This window comes from Meles meles, chromosome 1 (assembly GCF_922984935.1).
Source record: "Meles meles chromosome 1, mMelMel3.1 paternal haplotype, whole genome shotgun sequence".
Classification (NCBI taxonomy): Eukaryota; Metazoa; Chordata; class Mammalia; order Carnivora; family Mustelidae; genus Meles; species Meles meles.
Genome location: NC_060066.1, coordinates 110,536,980 through 110,554,112, shown reverse-complemented (window position 1 = coordinate 110,554,112; position 17,133 = coordinate 110,536,980). Strand labels below are relative to the sequence as shown.

Sequence of the window (17,133 nt, the reverse complement as noted above, 5' to 3'; positions counted from 1 at the left end):
TTAGTCAAGGATTAGGGGCGATCTGTTCCTCTGCTGCCTCCTGGGGGAGAGGGTGAATATCTTCAGAGAAAGACAACATCTTTCAAACAGGCTATCATTGTTCACACAACAGTTTCATCATTCAATCACAATACTCTAGGATTGTAAGGGAAGAGAAGCAAGCGGGTGGGGAAGCAAACCATGGAAACTATCTCATGGGTGATTGAGATACTGAGTTATGAGTTATTATTTTAGTTAGTAGAACATGTGACTCTTGATCTTGGACTAGTGAGTTCAAGCCCCACCTTGGGTGTAGAGAGGTTCCTTAAATTTCTTAAAAGTTACCTACAATTACTGTAAAAAGATAAAGTGGTATGATTTAGCTGACCAGGAAAGGGATGACAAGATAAAAATTTTCATCAGAGAAACAGAATCCATTTTAAAAGTCAGATAAAAACTATAGAAATAAAATATATAATAGTTGGCATTTTAAAAAGTTAATAGTTGAGTTTCATAGCAGTTTGGAAGAGAGATGATTATCCTGGAGCTATGTAAGTAGAAAGAAACTCTCCAGACTTAAGCATAGAGAGCTGAAAGGAAGAGAAATTGAGAAAGCAGTGTAATAGAGATACGGGCCATGTCCTGAAGGCCTAACACACATGTAATTAAAGTCTTGGAGGCTGGAAGAGCCAGCAAATGGGGCGGAAACCATATTGAAAGATATTACGGACGATTAAGGAAAAATTGTGACCAACCACATGTGGAAGAAGATCAGTGAACTTCAAGCCAGAGAAGGACAAGAAAATCAGGTGAACACCAAAGACAAATGAAAACAATCATAGCAGCACCTGGATGGGGAGTGGGTGGTGAATTCCTATTACATCCTCCGAAGATTGGAAGCTGAATTCCCAGCAAAAACAATGAAAAAGGAGACCTCAGGGAAGGGCTAGAGCAAGATCATTTCCAACCTACTAGGTGCTGCTAATCCCTGGCCAGATATCTGTCAAGAGGAAGTGAAGACCTTACCACATTAGCAGTTTACCCCAACTAAAGGAAATGCAAAAGGTAACTCTTCAGGCTATCTGGGCACAAGAAAAATATGGAAAAATGAAGGTAGGAATGAAGAGCAACGGGGTGGATAGGTTAAATATGTGACTAAGTCAAATAAATATCACTATCCAAACAATAATAATAATGTCTATGAATTCAAAATGTACGTTGAAATGAAAGTAAGGCCAAACACCCAAAAATGAGGGGGAGTAAATGGAATTGAGATGTTCCAGAGCTCTAACATTGTCTAGGAGATGTTAAAGGTGCTAATGTATTCAGTCTTTTGCATAGATTTTATAGACTACATGAAAAAAGTAACTTATTTGTGTACATATGAAACAAATATATAGTTTAATCTTGAATTAATATTAAATAGAACTAAAATAATATTTTTGAGAATTCTCAGGTTTTAAAACTAATTCACTTTATTTTGGGGTGGAATATTCTGGCTATATCTGTTATGTCCTGTGGTCTAATCTGTCGTTCAGTTAATTAACTGAATAATTAAAATTATTTTTAATTTAATTTAATTTTAATTAAAATAATTTAATTTAATTTAATTTTAATTAAAATTAAAAAATAAAGTTAATTAACTTTATGTTTAATGTTAAGGTTATACATATGGAAAGTAGACAGCAAAATGTGATAAAGGTATAAGCCTCTGTGAGTATCAGCCAGCCTAATGTACTTCCATCAGCTCAGGAAGTTTCCTGGCAAAATATTTTAAAAAGGGAAGCCCTGTTCTCTGCTGATACTTCCTGGCAGTGGGAGCACACAGGAGTATCAGATAGGTGCATTTGAATACATATGTTTCAGGTGTACAAACATGCCTTTATGGTGGGCATCTTTTGCTGAACACACTGTTTGAGGGAGTTATCTGTGTTACTGCCTTATCCATAGTTTGAATGTTTTTACTACACAGTACTAATCCATTCTGAAAATACATGTGAGTTTTATCCAGGTTGGCCTAGTATAAATGACATTGCACCAATGTTCGTGTAGAAGCTTCCTTTGGATGTAAGCATTCATTTTTCTCAGGAAGTTAATAGCAATATTACCAGGTAACAGGGTAGGTATATTTTTTAACTTTATGAGAAACTGCCAAATATCAGGAAGGTGGTCGTGCTTTAAGTAGACTGCAATCAATACCACACAGTAAGGGCCTAGACACTCGAATGGGGGACACAGAGAGAAAACAACTTGAAAAATCTATTTTTCTAGGCTTCTCCTCTCCGCTCTGCTCCCAGTACTTAAGGCCTCTGTGAGGGTGGCTCAGCAGTTTAGGCGTCTCGTCTGCCTTCTGCTGGGGTCATGATCCCAGAGTCCTGGGATTGAGCCCCACTTCAGGCTCCCTGCTCAGCGGGGAGCTTGCTTCTCCCTCTCCCTCTGGCGGCTGTTGCTCCTGCTTGTTCGTTCTCTCTCTCTCTGTCTCTCTGTCTGTCTCTCTCTGACAAATTGAAGGTCTCTGTGAAGGTGGTTCTGGTCACACCAAGTGTCACCACCAGCCTATTCGGGTCTGGCTGCAAAGCCACAGAGAGACACCAAGGCAGCCCAGACACGAGTCATTCCTAAACGCCAGGTAGGAATAGCCCTTCCCTCCCCAGTCATGACTCTGACTCTTGGCCACATAAAACCATTTCTTGCGCTTCCTTTTCATCCCTGCGTGGCTGGATTTCACTAGACACTGTTCGATGGTCATGGCCACAGGCCTGTCAGTGGCTTTAAGGCAGCCCAGTCAGGAACCCGAGGGACCTCTTTTGCCCAGAGGATACCAAAGAGATTGCGGTTTGGCGAGAGGACCGCGGAGAAGCGCAGAGAGAAAGGGCCCGCGAGCGCAGAGCGCGCAGGGCAGGCACGGCGGGGCAGGCGGGAGGCCGGGCAGAGCGCGTCCTCCGGTTCCTGGGGGGATTCCAGGCGCCGAGAAGCGGCCACGAGGCGAGAGCACCGACGGCCCCGCAGCGAAAGGGGCCACCGACAGCCCCGGAGGGCGGGTGACCCCCGGCCAGGTGGAGGGGGCGCCTGGGGCTCGGACGCACGTGACCCGTCCCCCACCCCACCCCCCACCCCCGGGAGCTGGAGAGTCGGCGGGGCGCCTTCGGCACCGGGGCGCGTCGTTCTGGATCTGGAAGCCCTGCGTTTGATGCGGATCCCCAAGCCAGACTGACGGCGCCCCCGGGTCTTCGCTTCCTGCGGGGAAGACGCGGGATCCCAAACCCGCGCCGCAGCGGGGCTGCGGTCCCCTTGCCTGGAGGGTCGCGAGGGCTTTTCAGGGGCTTTTTGCACTTAGGAAAGAAGGTGGTGGGCACAACAGTAGGGGCAGGACGGAAGCTGTTCAGGCTCCGGCACGAAGGCCCGCAGCGTGTTTCGTTTCCGTAGTGTAGTGGTTATCACGTTCGCCTCACACGCGAAAGGTCCCCGGTTCGAAACCGGGCGGAAACAATGGCCTTTTGCCCCCAAGTTCTATTGTTGACAACACGCAAAGGAGGACGTTTGGAGCCAAGGGAAGGCAGCGTGCGCAGCCTCATTTTCCTTTCAGAGATACAAACTCGAAGCCAGGCTGCAGCTCCCTTGCTTCCTGAAAGCCTACTCCGCACCTGACAACCTGGCCTCGTTCGTCCGCTGCCGGTCTCGGTGGAGAGCCGGCCACAACCAGTCAGTCAGGCCGAGAGGGGCGCCGGGGACAAAGCCCAACTCACGTTTCCTCTACATCCGGAAACCCCCTAACCTGCTCCTCTGGCGCCTCAGTCCGCTCTACAGGCGGACAGGCACCCGGGCTCGGAGAACGGACCACGTCCTCCCTGAGCCGTACACTTGGCTTTCCCGAGCCCAGCCCGCTGGCGCAACAGGTGGATTTGCCCCCACAGAACCAAAGAACACGAACTGCACCTGGGACTCGTCAGTCAGCGTTTCAGGCTCCACCCGAAGAGCCCACGGGGGCGCTGGGCGCCGAGGAGCCCTTCAGGTGCCATCATCAGGACAGCCCTTGAGCTAGCTGGGAGGTCACCAATAGAGGGACTCTCTGCTCCTCACCCCCGCACCTTACTCATCAGGAAACCGAGGCTCACCAAGAGAGCATGGCCTTGGCTCTGCCACACACAGGGGTAAAGCCAGACTAGAATGGAGCACAGACCAGTTAGCTTGGGGTCAGACCTCAGAGGCCAAAGCACTACTGAGGCTGGGAGAGGTGATGAGCAGCAGGGCAAGGGCTGGGAGCTGTGGGCTGCTGGGAATCGCCCCATTTTTGCCCTGCCCATCTGGGAAATCTAACTTTATTTTCAGGGTTTTCATCTGCAAGGGCCAAAGCAGGGATCCTGTGTGGATTCCCGGTGATCTGTGGGATACGATTTGGATTTTCACGGCTACTGGTCAGGTTCTAGTCCCAGTCAGTGAGACCTTTCAGCACTGTCTCCCTACTTAGGATTTTCCTTTTCCTCCCCTATGTGCTGTGCACCAAAGGGCACGTGCAAAGGTGCCTCTGCCGTGAGTCCCTAAGAGCCAGAGGACCAGACTCAGTTTCCTTGGAATCACCTGGGTGGGAGAACAGAGCTGGGATGAGCAGCCAGGGCAGCAGCTCACCTCCATCCCCCTCAGAAACCTAACCTCTCACTTCAAGGGTTTTCATCTACAGAGAACCTGCGATTTGACTGGATCTCTCCTTTAAAACAAAGAAACAAACACACTTTGAAACACGCAAAACAAGTTGTAGGAGTGGGAACATCCTGTATCCCTCACCTCAGTGCACCAGTTAGCATTTTCCCACATTGACACCTCTCTCTCTCTCTCTCTCTTTCGCTCGCTCTCTCTCTCTCCATATATTCAGTCTGGACACCCTTTGAAGACCTCTCAAGATAATTGGTTGGGCCACTGTCGTCGCTCATTTCCTTGGGCAATGTCCCTCAAAACCAGCCTCTGCAGGACCTCTCCTCCAAGGCTAAGGAGAGGGCTTGTCCTCTGGAGGAGGCCCCTCTAGTCCCTTCAGGAACCAGACACCTGTTGCCCTCGGGCTGTGGAGAAGCTTCAGGTAGACTGAGTGGTATGGCCTCTCCCAGAAGGTGCAGGCCAGCTTGTGCCCTGCACCTGTAGGAACACGATTAGGGTGTCATGCCCCGCAACCACCTGCCTCTGGACTCCTTCTGGTGGCTTTGATGGGCAGAGGGTCTAGGGTCAGCCTGAGCCCTAGAACCCCCCACCCCAGGACAGACCCCTCCGGGAGGTGCAGCTCCCCCTTAGCTCCTGCCCTCCTGGCTCTCTGTGGCCTGCAGGGATCTGAAAGGGTCCTGGCCCAACAAATGGGGAAGAATCCTTTCCTCTGGGGAGAGGATGAGGGGAGCAGGTGGAAAATTCTTCAAAAGGAAGGGGAGAGTTTTCAGGAGAGTTTTCAAGAGATTTCCAGAGTTGTCTGCGTGGGTGCTGTCAGGTAGGTGGTGGCCCTGTGATCGTGGTTCTTAGTCTTATTTTGTCCTGGCCTCGAGCTGGTCCTGGCTCCAGTCTGAGTCCAAACAGACACAGGCAACTTGTGGTTTGTATCCAACTGTGCCTCTCCTCAAAGTGGGGAAGTGCCTGAGCTTCTATTTCCAGGACCCCAAGGGGCGGGGGGGCGGGGGTGTCCCAAGGATGCTATTGATGGGGTTTTCTTCCTTCCTTTCCCCACCCTTTTCTCTTTCCTTCCTTCCTTCCTCCCTCCTTCCTCCTTCCTTGCTTCCTTCCTTCGCCTCTATCTTTCCCTCTTTCTTTCTTTCTCTCTCTTTCTTCCTTTCCTTGCATGTTTTGTTTAAGTAATCACTACACCCAAGGTGTGTCAGCTGAACTCACAATCCTGAGACCAAGAGATGTATGTGCTACTAACTGAGCCAGCCAGGTGCCCATCCCACTCCCCTTCTTGCTGAATCTGTAACTCAGGGATAACAACAAAAACAAGAACAAAAGCAAAAACAGTTTAACTATAGATTAGTGGTCTCGGTGCTAGTTACAAGAGAAAAAAATCAAGTGAAATCTTGAGTACTTTTAAAACACTTTAAAGGATTTCAATAATTTATATATAATGGCATAGAAGATGTTTCTATCATGTGGTATTTCTGAAGAGGACTCCTTGTGTGCATCAGACTGCTTTAATAATTTTTTTTAAGATTTTATTTATTTATTTGACAGACAGAGATCACAAGTAGGCAGAGAGAGAGGAGGAAGCAGGCTCCCTGCTGAGCAGAGAGCCCGATGCAGGGTCCTGGGATCCGGACCTGAGCCGAAGGCAGAGGCTTAACCCACTGAGCCACCCAAGCGCCCCTGCTTTAATAATTTTGATCTAAAAACTGCTTTATGTTGTCTTCTAGTCTTTCTAATACTGTAGAAAATATTGGTAGATGATATTCCAGTTTATACAAGTCTTGGGTTTATTTTCTCTTCAAAATCCTAGTGACCCTTAGCTGCCTCAATCTCCTTTACTGCTTTTACTAGTCCAACAAACACACTTTAATTCCAGTACTACTTAAGAGTTTATACAATATGAAATTGTGTGTTTCAGTAAGATAAATACATCATATTATATTTTTTAAGGGAGACTAAGTCTTATAATTCTGAAAATCATAGTGATTTAATTATTCTTACAATTGTGTTGGGGGGGGGACCATTTTTGGTATCATATACAATCCCACCATGCATTTCTCCATTATGTGTCAGGTCAATTTGCAATTTGAAGATCTATTGTGATCTTTTAAGTTCTTCCAAGGATATTAAGTTGAGTTACTTAATGTATCAGCTTAGCTTAGAGCATCTCTAATTAAGATATAAATCACAAAACACTTTTAATATAGTGCTGCTGCACATTTTTAGGCATTAGATAGGGGGGCTGACGGAACAGGTTGAGAGCAGTCAACCTTTAGGAGATATCGGTGAGTGTAAAAAAACACATGCGATGTCTGCTCCAGCAAGTGAGGGGCTATCAGTGAACAGTAGGGCAACGTTAAAAGATATGAGTGATGGGGGCGGGGGGAGGGAGAAAAAGATGTGAGTGATTGGAGTCCCTGAAAAGAATGGGGGGAAAGAAGCCATTTTTGAAGAAACAACAACAGAAGAATTTCCCATCATAATAAAAATGATAAACCCACCAACCCAAGGAGCCAAGTGAACGAGATGAATGAGCGCAAGACACATGAAGAAACCCATATCCAGTCACGTCCTAATTATATTGCTCAAATCCATGGGAAAAGAACAAAAAATCTGCAAAGCGGCCAGAGGAGAAAGGCGTGATACCTACAGAACACAAAGATGAAGATGATGTGGGCTTTCTGGTGGGAAGCAGTGTGAGAACGCCCTGGAGCAAACTTCAAAGTCAACGAGGATGTCCCCTCCAAAAAAGGCTTTCAGAAATGAAGGTGACACTGACACAGAAATGTTGACATACTACATCACCAGCAGACCCACACTACAAGAAACGCTACACGTACCACATGGGAATCTGCGTTTAGCCAAAGGGACGGAAGGGCAAGAGATTGGTAACCGCATGGGAAAATAGGTAAGATTCTTTTATTATTTAAATCTCTTTAAAAACACGAGACAGATGAAACCAAAGTAATAAGGATGGGTTTGGGAGTTTCTAACACGAAAAGTAAACGGCACGATGGCTACAGCATAAAGACGGACAGGGAAGAAACGTGAAGAGGTAGGGGATCCCTTAGGGGGAGGCTGGGAAGTTACAGATGTATGCGGCTATAAAGCTTGAAGCAGTCGCTGAAATAACAAAACGAAGAGTTACAGCTAATAAGCCAAGGAGGGAAAGGAGTGGATCATAGAAAAACCACGGAAACACTACGTTAGAGCCGTTGCTCTTCCAGGACTTTACCCTGTAGAAGGACTTTACCAGTCATCTAGTACAAGAACGATGACGACAGTAGTACTTTAACCATACTATCCTAGAATCAACTTAAAGGAGTATAAGGAAAGGATTCAATAAACACTGGCACAAACACACGCAGGCAGAAACTTCTCTGCCTCGTTAAAAGGCATTCGGAGGGTTGTACTCGTTCGAGGACTTCCGGATTCCCAGCGACCTGTTTTCCTCCAGAGCTCTCCTCCTCCAGAGTCCGTGGTGGCCTTCGAATCTTGGCCTCGGTCCTCCTGTTGTGCACAGGCCAAACGACAGCACCCTTTCTACCTTCTAAAAATACTGCCGCGTCCCTGGGTGGGCTCGAACCACCAACCTTTCGGTTAACAGCCGAACGCGCTAACCGATTGCGCCACAGAGACCTTCGGGAAGCCCCCGCCCACATCCCGGTAGAGAGCAAGCACGCGCTCAACGCCAGGGGGAGCCACCCGCCTCCTGGCGGGTGCGAATGGCCCGCCCCCTCCCTGGAAAAGCCGAAGGCCAATTGGTTCCCCGGACGTTTCTCCCCGTGGATTCCGCGGGCACCCGACCTTCGGCGCCGCTGGCGCTCGGCTTGCTCCACTCGGCTGCGGTCGGTGTCGGGGAAGCTGGAGAGAGGGTGGGGTGCGGCTGCTCAGAAGGGGGCAAACGCCAAGAGGCGGCAAGGAAAAGCGGGGGAGGCGGGGACGGGATGGCGAGACTGCCCAGGACCCGGATTGCGGGACCGGACAACGGTTTTGGTGGTGGTTTTGTCCTTATCGCGTAGGAGGGTTCGGAGGAAGGGAAGGAAGATCTGAGAGCGGGTAGGAGAGACACCACAGCACCAGTACCTGCAGTTTGTCCGAAGAAAAAACAGCGCAGTCACAGGAATGACTTTGCGTCAAAAGTCCTATTGCGACCGAGAGGCCTGCCGCCGGGAGGGTGGCGCGCCGTGATCGTATAGTGGTTAGTACTCTGCGTTGTGGCCGCAGCAACCTCGGTTCGAATCCGAGTCACGGCACTCCTCTCGGCCACTTGCTACCTGTCCCTTTTACTTTGTCTTTAAACACCCCCACCCTCGGGGCGCCAGCGCCTCGAACCTGGGAGCCGGAGAGCCCTGCTTTCCTTTCCGCTGGCCACTGGGCGCCAGGAGGTGTTCTTCATTCACCCGAAGGAAAGGAAAACTCCACTCGCCGCTAACCTGGGGACCTTCTCCGCTCTGACTCGGAGGGTAAGGAAACTCAACCAAATGGCTTTTCTTCAGCGCGCCTCCAAACGAGGACTAGTCCTGGAGTCCCCAGCTGTCCAGCGAGAAGCCTCGTGGGCTGTCCTTGCTGGGAAATGGCGTCCCTGTGGTCCTCAAAAAACCTTAAGGATCTTCAAAGACCAGAAAAAAAGTGCCCATCAGGTAAGTGACAGCTCCTCCACAGACCTGTTGAGCCCCTCAGACCTTGGCTCCTGCGAATCTCTGTCTCGGGGGAACTTTTTCAGTCCTTGGCTGTAGTCCTCCTTGGCGTCATCTCAGCAGCCTCTCCAGTTGCTCGTGGCATACCCTCAAGGGTTTGAAAATGCCTGTCGGCAGCCCCTTCCACGCCCGACGGTATTTATTCATCGCGATACCACTGAGAGTTGTGCTTGTTGCACATCCTTGCCAGGATATATGGGTTGTTTCCTATCCTTAGCACTCCAGTAGTGCTATCTCGATGTGGTTTTAACATCCATTTCCCTAGCGGCTAAAAATACTGAGCACTCTTTTATGTGCTTTGTTGGCCTCGTGTATCTTCTTTTCCCAAGGATCTGTTCATGGCTTTTACCCATCTCAAAAACTTGAGCCGCCTGATTTTTTTTTTTTTTTTTTTAAATTATCAGTTTGGAGGCGCTCACAGCACCCTATAGCTACAGGTGTGGGGGTTTGCTTGCTTGCTTGCTTTTTTGGTCAGATATGATTTGTGAACATTTTCTCCCTGTCTGTGGCATGCTGTTTTCACTGTCTTGGTGGTGTCTTTGAATGAGAAGATACGGTTAAAGTTGATGAAGTCTAACTTGCCCTGTCTTTTTTTTTTTTTTTTTTTTTAATACATATATTTTCCCTGGTTCTTGTTTAGGAAATCTTTGCCTACCACCAAGTCACAAAGTAACCTCCAAAAGGTTTATGCCTTCAACTTTTATGTTTTACGAGGCACCTCCCATTAATTTGTGTGTGTAGTGTTGGGTAGCAGTAAAGCTGTTTCCGCCCCCGATATTGAACCTATTTCCTTACCCGGTTGAACTGTTTCTGTTGAAAACGAATTCACCAGGTCAGCTGTGGGTCAGTTTCAAGTCTCTCGGCTCGGTCCATTTATCTGTTTGTGTCTCCTGATGCCGCTGGCACATTGCAAGGTCAGTAGGGGCTCAGAGTTAAGTCTTCAAGTCCCGTAGGGTGAGCTGCGGGGGCAGCAGGTCGCAGGGGGAGTAGATCCGGAGTCCAGTTCCCGGCTGCGGAGCCTGTCCGCCGGAATCCACCGGGTGATGTCGAGGACCCCGGGGTGTCACGCCGGGCGCCTCCCTTCCCGCGCCCTCGCGGCACCGCCTGTCCGCACGCGACCGCCTCGCGAAGGCGCGTCACCAGGGCGGCTCTGAGGGGCGACCGGGGCGCCGCGCGCCGGGCCAGGCAGGGCCCTGGCGGCCTCGTGTTGGAGAGGGCGGGAACGGACCGTCCTTATGAAAGGGCTCCGGGGAGGACGGGGGACCTCCCTGAAGGCTCAAGGCCTTCCACGGCTCGGGGGGACAGGACTTCCGTGGGAAGGCGGTAGAAGAGAGGGTTCTCGCGTGCTCCCTGGTGGTCTAGTGGCTAGGATTCGGCGCTTTCACCGCCGCGGCCCGGGTTCGATTCCCGGTCAGGGAATTGCTTTTTCGCCAGGCATCTTCCTTTCTAGCCCTGCAGCTGTGCGCCGGCGGTGAGCTCCCCCCACCGCACCGACTCTTCCTCTCCCGCGCCCCGGGGGAAACGATGGCTGGCCCCTTGGCAGGGCGCGCCAGGCTTGCTTGTGTCCAGGTCCGCCGCCCGCGGAAGTGACTGCAGAGGGCCACTAAGCCGCGGACTCGTGTTTATGTCTACGCGGCGGAGGTTCAAATCCCCGTGGGGCCGCCCCAGAGGCGCCCATCAGGCTGAGCTTTGGATCCCAGCTCTGGAGGCCAGGCCACGTCGCGGTGTTCGTGTGTACCCCAGACGCGGGCCGGTGGGCCCAGTTCCTCAGCTCAGTTCGCGCGGAGAAAGCGTACTACGCGGTTCGGACCGGATACCCGCGAGGGCTGAAGGGAGCGGGTCCTCCCCGAAGGCTGTCTCATTCGCAGATTAAGCGGCGTAGGGAGGTGATGTTAGCTGACCCAACAAAAGGCAGCGAGTGAAGGGTGCACTAAACGGAAAACTCACTGCTTCCGTAAGCCCAAGGTGGGGGTAGAAATCCACACCCGGATCCCAAAACGATGATACCCCAGTCAAATCCCCCAGTTTCTCCCAAGGGCTATTGCATTTAGACCTGTAGACTCTACCAGGCGCTGGGCCCGTTTTCTTTTTTCCTTTGGACCCTGGCGCTGAAGACCTGTTGAGGTACATGTGACGTCCTGGGTAAGGCCGGAAGAGAGCGAGCCAGGGCCGGGGGAGGTGCTGTGGACCCAGGCTGCAGAGGCGGCGGGTGCGGGGTGGAGACCAGGCCGCGCAGGGGCTGCGGGGCGGTGAGTGTGGAGCTGCTGCCGAAGGCGGACGGCCTCAGGGGCAAACTCGTGGGTTCTCGTGGGGCAGGTGTGCGAGGGGAGAGGGGCGAGTGTTTCTTGAACTCCTTTCGGGAGCGGTTTGGAAGAATGGCGAGGGCTGGGTGGAGGAGAAGGTGGTGACCCTGAGTGTACCAGGGAGGAATGGAAGGCTGTAGGGGTCGGTGGAGGTCCGCTGTGGGCAAAGATACTATTTTCTTGATGGTGGGGTTTTGACTGCATTTTCCGTCCGTTACTTGCTGGGTGCTTTTGTTCTGGCGGTGGTTCCCCCCCCCCACCTTTGTTTTTCTTTTTTGGCTTCTTTCTCCTCTCCTCTCTTCTCCTCTCTCCTTGTCCCCGAGACTCTTTTCTTCACTCTTGCTCTTGCCGAGACCCTAGGCGTGTGCGTGTGCGCAGTGTGGCACCCTGAGGCTGCTTTCTAGGAGACCCTTCGGTGGAGGAAGCATGGTTGAGGGGTTGGAGGTGCACAACACCGCCTGGTTCCAGCAGGCCGCGCCGGAACCTTCTGTGGTGTTTCACTCCAAGAAATCCAGGAATTGTAAATTCATCCCTGCCATCTGGGTAATGATGAAGGTAGAGTTTTCCAAAGTAAGAGAAGAATACCATCTATTTCATTTCTGATTACAAGGTCTTTTTGTGTGTGGGTTTTGGGTTTCTTTTTTTCTTTCTTGTGTGTGTGTGTGGTCGTATGTTTGTTTTTTGTTAATCTTGATTGGTACCTTAAAAAAAAAAGAGCCTAAAGGTAGATGGCAAGCTTGCCACTAACATTTGCAGGTGTTCATGCGAAAAATAAAAAAACAGAGGCATCAAAGCTCCTCCCGCTCCTGGGTGGACCTTGAGGGCTAGGAACACAGAAAAATGGACATTGTCAGTCCCAGGCCCCCTTGAGAAGGCGTATAGGAGGTCCTCACTACATTAAGGTGGGACCCTAAGGTCCTAAGCCCTGGCGGGTAAGGGTGATCCCATCTAGTCCTGCCCCTTCTACTCCCAGGGCTCTTTGGACAAGGCGGCCTTGGCATTCCAAACAGATTAAGGAAAAGGAAAGCTTAAGAGGTCGTTGACAATAAACAAACTGAGTAGGTGGGCCCACAGGCAAGCAGCCCTGGCTGGCTCACCAGGTAGAGCAGCCACTCTTGATCCTCAGGTTTGTAAGTCCCAGCCCCACGTTGGACGTAGAGATAACTTGAAGATAAAATCTTTAAAAGAAAGTAAATAAAAAGCCCCTGAAGAAATTGTGGCGGTGGGCTTGACCTCTAGGGGATTTACCCTTGAGTACACATAGCCTGGGTAGTCTGGGAGACCGTGGGCCATCAACTTGGTGGGTATGTTTCCCAGTCAGTAACAAACTCCAACCAAGAGCCTGCCAGAGGAGAGCATAGTCAAAGGAGAACATACTCATCCAATAACACTCCATCCAGGTACCCTCCAGTAGCACCTCAAGAGAATCAACTCGCATCTAGAATTCAGTTAATAAGACAGAAGGACGAAAGCTCAGATACCTGGAATTTTAGAGATGCTTCCACCCATCCTTGTCTCAGGGCAGACATGAAGATGGAAATTAGGACATAATTCTGAATGAAACAAAACTGAAAAGACTGCAGCTACTGCACAAGGTGTGGTGAAGCCAGTCTTCAGAGGACCATACACACCTTTTAAATGTGAATCATGGCAATTGGGGCTAATTCCTAATGAGCTAAACCTTCATCTCAAAGAGTTACCAAAAAAAATAAAATAAATAACAAGAACAATAAAAGCATATGGGACCAGAAATTAAATATAAAAGCAGGAATTTGAAAATTAGAAAAGACATGAAATTAAAAAAGAAAATGAGAAGTAAATATACAAAAGCGAAAAGTCAATGGTTGGCTCTTTGAAAAGACTGCTCTGATAAAACTGGGAAGAGGGAAGATGGAAGTCACTGCTACTCAATGGGTAGACATGAGGTTAACAATAAATGAGTATCATAAACATGCATATGCCAACCAATTAAAAGTTTTAGAGGAAATGTAGGTATACTGCAATGATGATTTGGCCAGGGAGGGGAGGAGGACTGGTCCTACAAGCATTAATTGTTTTTAAAATTGGAATTCAGAAGTCTTCCTGCCAAGAAAGCTCAAGGACCAAAAAAGGTCTTTAGAAGAAATGACTCCAAAAGCAAAGAAATTCTACAAGCATCAAAGGATGGCAGGATCCCCCAACTTAGGTTTATGAGTTTGGGTGGAAACCAAAAACCCCAAAAAGGCAATGGGAAAAACAGAAATTACAGGCCTCGCTTACTGCTGAGTATACACAGCTGCGGAAAAAAAAAGACTGAATCAGACAAAATATACGTTAAAAATGTGTCATGACAAAATTGGTCTTACACTGGGGAAGCGGTTGATTATCATTAGAAAATAAATGAATTTGTCACACTAACAACTTATATAGGAGGAAAATGGGAATCACCAAAGCCCAGAAAAGGTGTTTGAAAAAATTCGTTACCAGTTTATGATTTTTCAGGAAGAGAGCAGCCCTCATCTGCTGAAGGGTAGCTTCCAGACCAAAAAACAGACAAACAAAAACCCTTCAACACATGTTATAGTTGATGATAGAATACTGACCTTTCCCCCCCTACCCTTACCAGCCAGGAACTGTCAGGAAGCAGACAAAGAGGCCCGCTGCCATCACTTCTCTTCACCACTGTGGTGGAGATCTTAGCCAGTGAGAAAAGGCAAGAAGAAGTAGGAGAAGTGAAAATGAAAAAAGAATACTACAATTATTTATACATACGAAATAAATTACTGGAACTATTAAGAGAATCGAGTTTCTTTGGTATATACACAAATAGAGAAAGCAGGCTATGTTGAAGATTCGAAATCCAAAGGTGTTAAAAACATTATAAATGTTCAATGATTATAGCATATAAGAATTCAATCCCATGTACGGGGTGGGTGGGGGGGACCGGAGGAGGGGAGGAGAGGGATGAAATATGATCCCTACCTCCACCATAACCAGAATCATTTCCATGTGGATTAGGCACCAAAATGTGACACGAAACCACGAATGATTTTAGTTGGTATTAATGTATCGGGGTAGTCCCATGATCTCAAGGGTAAGCAAGGATCGAAAACACAAGACAAAAAGACCAATTTTTAGTGAAGAGGCTGACTAAGTCACCTGCTTCAAGAATCTCTGTTCATCGCAGCACAGAATCAAGGGTTAAGAAGTCAAGGCACAATTAAGGCGAATGTATCTGCAGTCAGCATAGTCAAGTGGTATCAAAGATACTTAATGAGTTCTTGCAAAAGGAGAAGAAAAAGACCTATAGGAAAAATCACCAAAGTTGGGGGGGGGGAACACAGGAGAAAATTCACGTGGCTAACCAACATGGACCGGTGCTCCAATTCATTACCAAGAAGGGCCTTCAAATCGGAACCCTGATGAGAGAATATTACAGATAGGCAAAATGACAACAGCACCACTAATAAGTGGGAGTAGGGGGTGAGGTAGAAGGTTATGACCCGGTAAAGCATGGGAGTGGTTGATTAAAGGGCTAATAATATTTTACTTCTTCATCTGTGTGTAGGTTACACAGGTGTGTTCTGTGCATTTTACCTTATGTATGTTACAATTTTTCAACCCCCCACCCTCAAGCCTCCCCACTCCCCCCCACCTTCCTCCCACCCCCGCCACAAAACTCTTGAGGTTGAGTCAGTCACGTTTGTTTTTAAAAATTTTTAAAGATTTTATCTGTGTATTAGAGAGAGAGAACGCGCGCGTGCGCGTGCCTGTGAGCATGAGCTGCGGGGAGGGGCAGAAGGAAAGGGAGAAGCGGACTCCCGGCTGAACAGGGAGCCCAGCCCGGGGCTCCATTCCAGGATCCCAGATCAGGACAGGAGCGGAAGGCAGAGGCTTTAACCGACTGAGCCACCCAGGCGCCCCTAAATCAAGTTTGTGGTGGTGGTGGTGGTGGTGGTGGTTTAGTTTATTTTTTAAAGCGGAAAGGAGGGGAACCTCCCCCAATGTCCCTAATCTTCGCTTTTAAGCTGCTGTTAGGTAGGCAAATCCTCCGAAGATTTTCGGAGGAAAATTAGTCACCCGGAGCGTCTAACGCAGTCACGTCCCTACTACCCTCTAATCGGAATCCTTCCCAAGGAGCGCCCAGGAGCTAGAGAACAAACCCGGGTCCACGGTTCCCGGAGTCTTTAGTTCTCCTTCCCTTTCGATAAGTATACTCTTCTTCTTCCGGCCCACACCTGTTGAGGCGCGTCGCCCGGCACGCGGCGTCCTTCCCCGGAACCGCGATGGGCCGGCGGGAGGAGCGCAGACGGCGGCGACCGGCCGCGCGAACCGACTCGGTTGCGGATGTGCGGTGCGGCGGCGCGAGCGAGGAGCCTCTGGCCGCAGCTCCTCTGGCGTCCACCAGCCTGCGCCTTCCTCGGGCCGCGGACGCCGCCCCGGCCATTGGGGTGTCTGCCGGGCCCCGCGGCGGCTCCCCTCCGGCGACCTTCCCGTCGCTGCCCTCGCTCCGGGGTGAGACGGCCATGGCCGAGCGGCCGACCCCAGGTCCAGCACGGGCCTCAGTGACCTGGTGGCCCTTTGGGGTTCCGTGGGTCCTGCAGGGGAAAGACTGTGGTCTTAAGTCCAAGCAGTCTAAACCACAGACCCCGAGGAGACACTTGGGGGGGGGGGGGGTGGACAGGTGAGAACTCGCGAGCAAGGTGGTTGCCGCGCTGCACGCCAAAGGCTACTCCGCTCAGGCCCAGGCCCAGCCCCAGTGTAGATCGGCTCCTTCTTGCTTTCTGCTCGGAAATGGCCCGCGGATTCGGGGTCTCATTTTCCTGCTCCTGGCGGCCAGAATCAGGAAACCACAGGACCTGGCCTGTGCCACCGGGAAAGCGAGGAGGAGGGGCCTCGTGAGCTTCTGAGGTCTGCACGCGGTGGGGGGGGCACAGGAGGTTGCGGATGGGAAAAAGAGGAGCTAGGTAGGCTGCACTGGCCGGGAATCGAACCCGGGTCTCCCGCGTGGGAGGCGAGAATTCTACCACTGAACCACCAATGCTGCACGCAGGCCTGTGCGCGCGGTGGGTCTCTAGAAAGAAGTTCCAGGGTAACCGTGGGGAGGGGCACCGGGCAGCGGAAACGTTCCAGAAGACGTTTACACGGTCTTCTTTGGAGGACAGACCTAGCAAACCCACAGGCACTCGAAGCAAAGGCTTCGGAAGGAGGTTTCCATCAGGCAACAGCGTCAAGTGGGGACATTCGAACAAGATAGCAAAATAAACTGTTTCGTCCGCTCACACCACAACTCTGAGAAAGTTGTGGTGTGAGCAACTGTACAACAGACTCCGGCAGGAAAACGTGGGAAATTCATCCAGACCCCTTGTCAACCCTCAACCTCCAACCGCCCTATACAGAGTCTGAGAACGTATCTAACTTCCCAGTTAAGAGCAAGTAAAATTTTAACCGGGGAAAGCAAGAAGCAGCAGATGCTGATTGGAATTGGAAGAATGAATTGGAAGAGCCAAGGAAGAAACACA

General features: G+C 50.1%; 5 non-coding genes across 5 annotated transcripts; 3 read left to right on the top strand and 2 right to left on the bottom strand.

Annotated features, from left to right (window-relative positions):
• The first annotated feature begins 3,395 nt into the window (after positions 1–3,395).
• On the top strand, positions 3,396–3,468 carry TRNAV-CAC. Its single transcript has one exon. It is a non-coding gene; the product is annotated as a tRNA-Val (tRNA).
• Positions 3,469–8,194: 4,726 nt separating this feature from the next.
• Positions 8,195–8,268, bottom strand: TRNAN-GUU. The gene has a single exon. It is a non-coding gene; the product is annotated as a tRNA-Asn (tRNA).
• A 545-nt stretch (positions 8,269–8,813) lies between these two features.
• On the top strand, positions 8,814–8,885 carry TRNAH-GUG. Its single transcript has one exon. It is a non-coding gene; the product is annotated as a tRNA-His (tRNA).
• Positions 8,886–10,676: 1,791 nt separating this feature from the next.
• TRNAE-UUC lies at positions 10,677–10,748 on the top strand. Its single transcript has one exon. It is a non-coding gene; the product is annotated as a tRNA-Glu (tRNA).
• Positions 10,749–16,584: 5,836 nt separating this feature from the next.
• On the bottom strand, positions 16,585–16,655 carry TRNAG-CCC. The gene has a single exon. It is a non-coding gene; the product is annotated as a tRNA-Gly (tRNA).
• Positions 16,656–17,133: the final 478 nt, after the last annotated feature.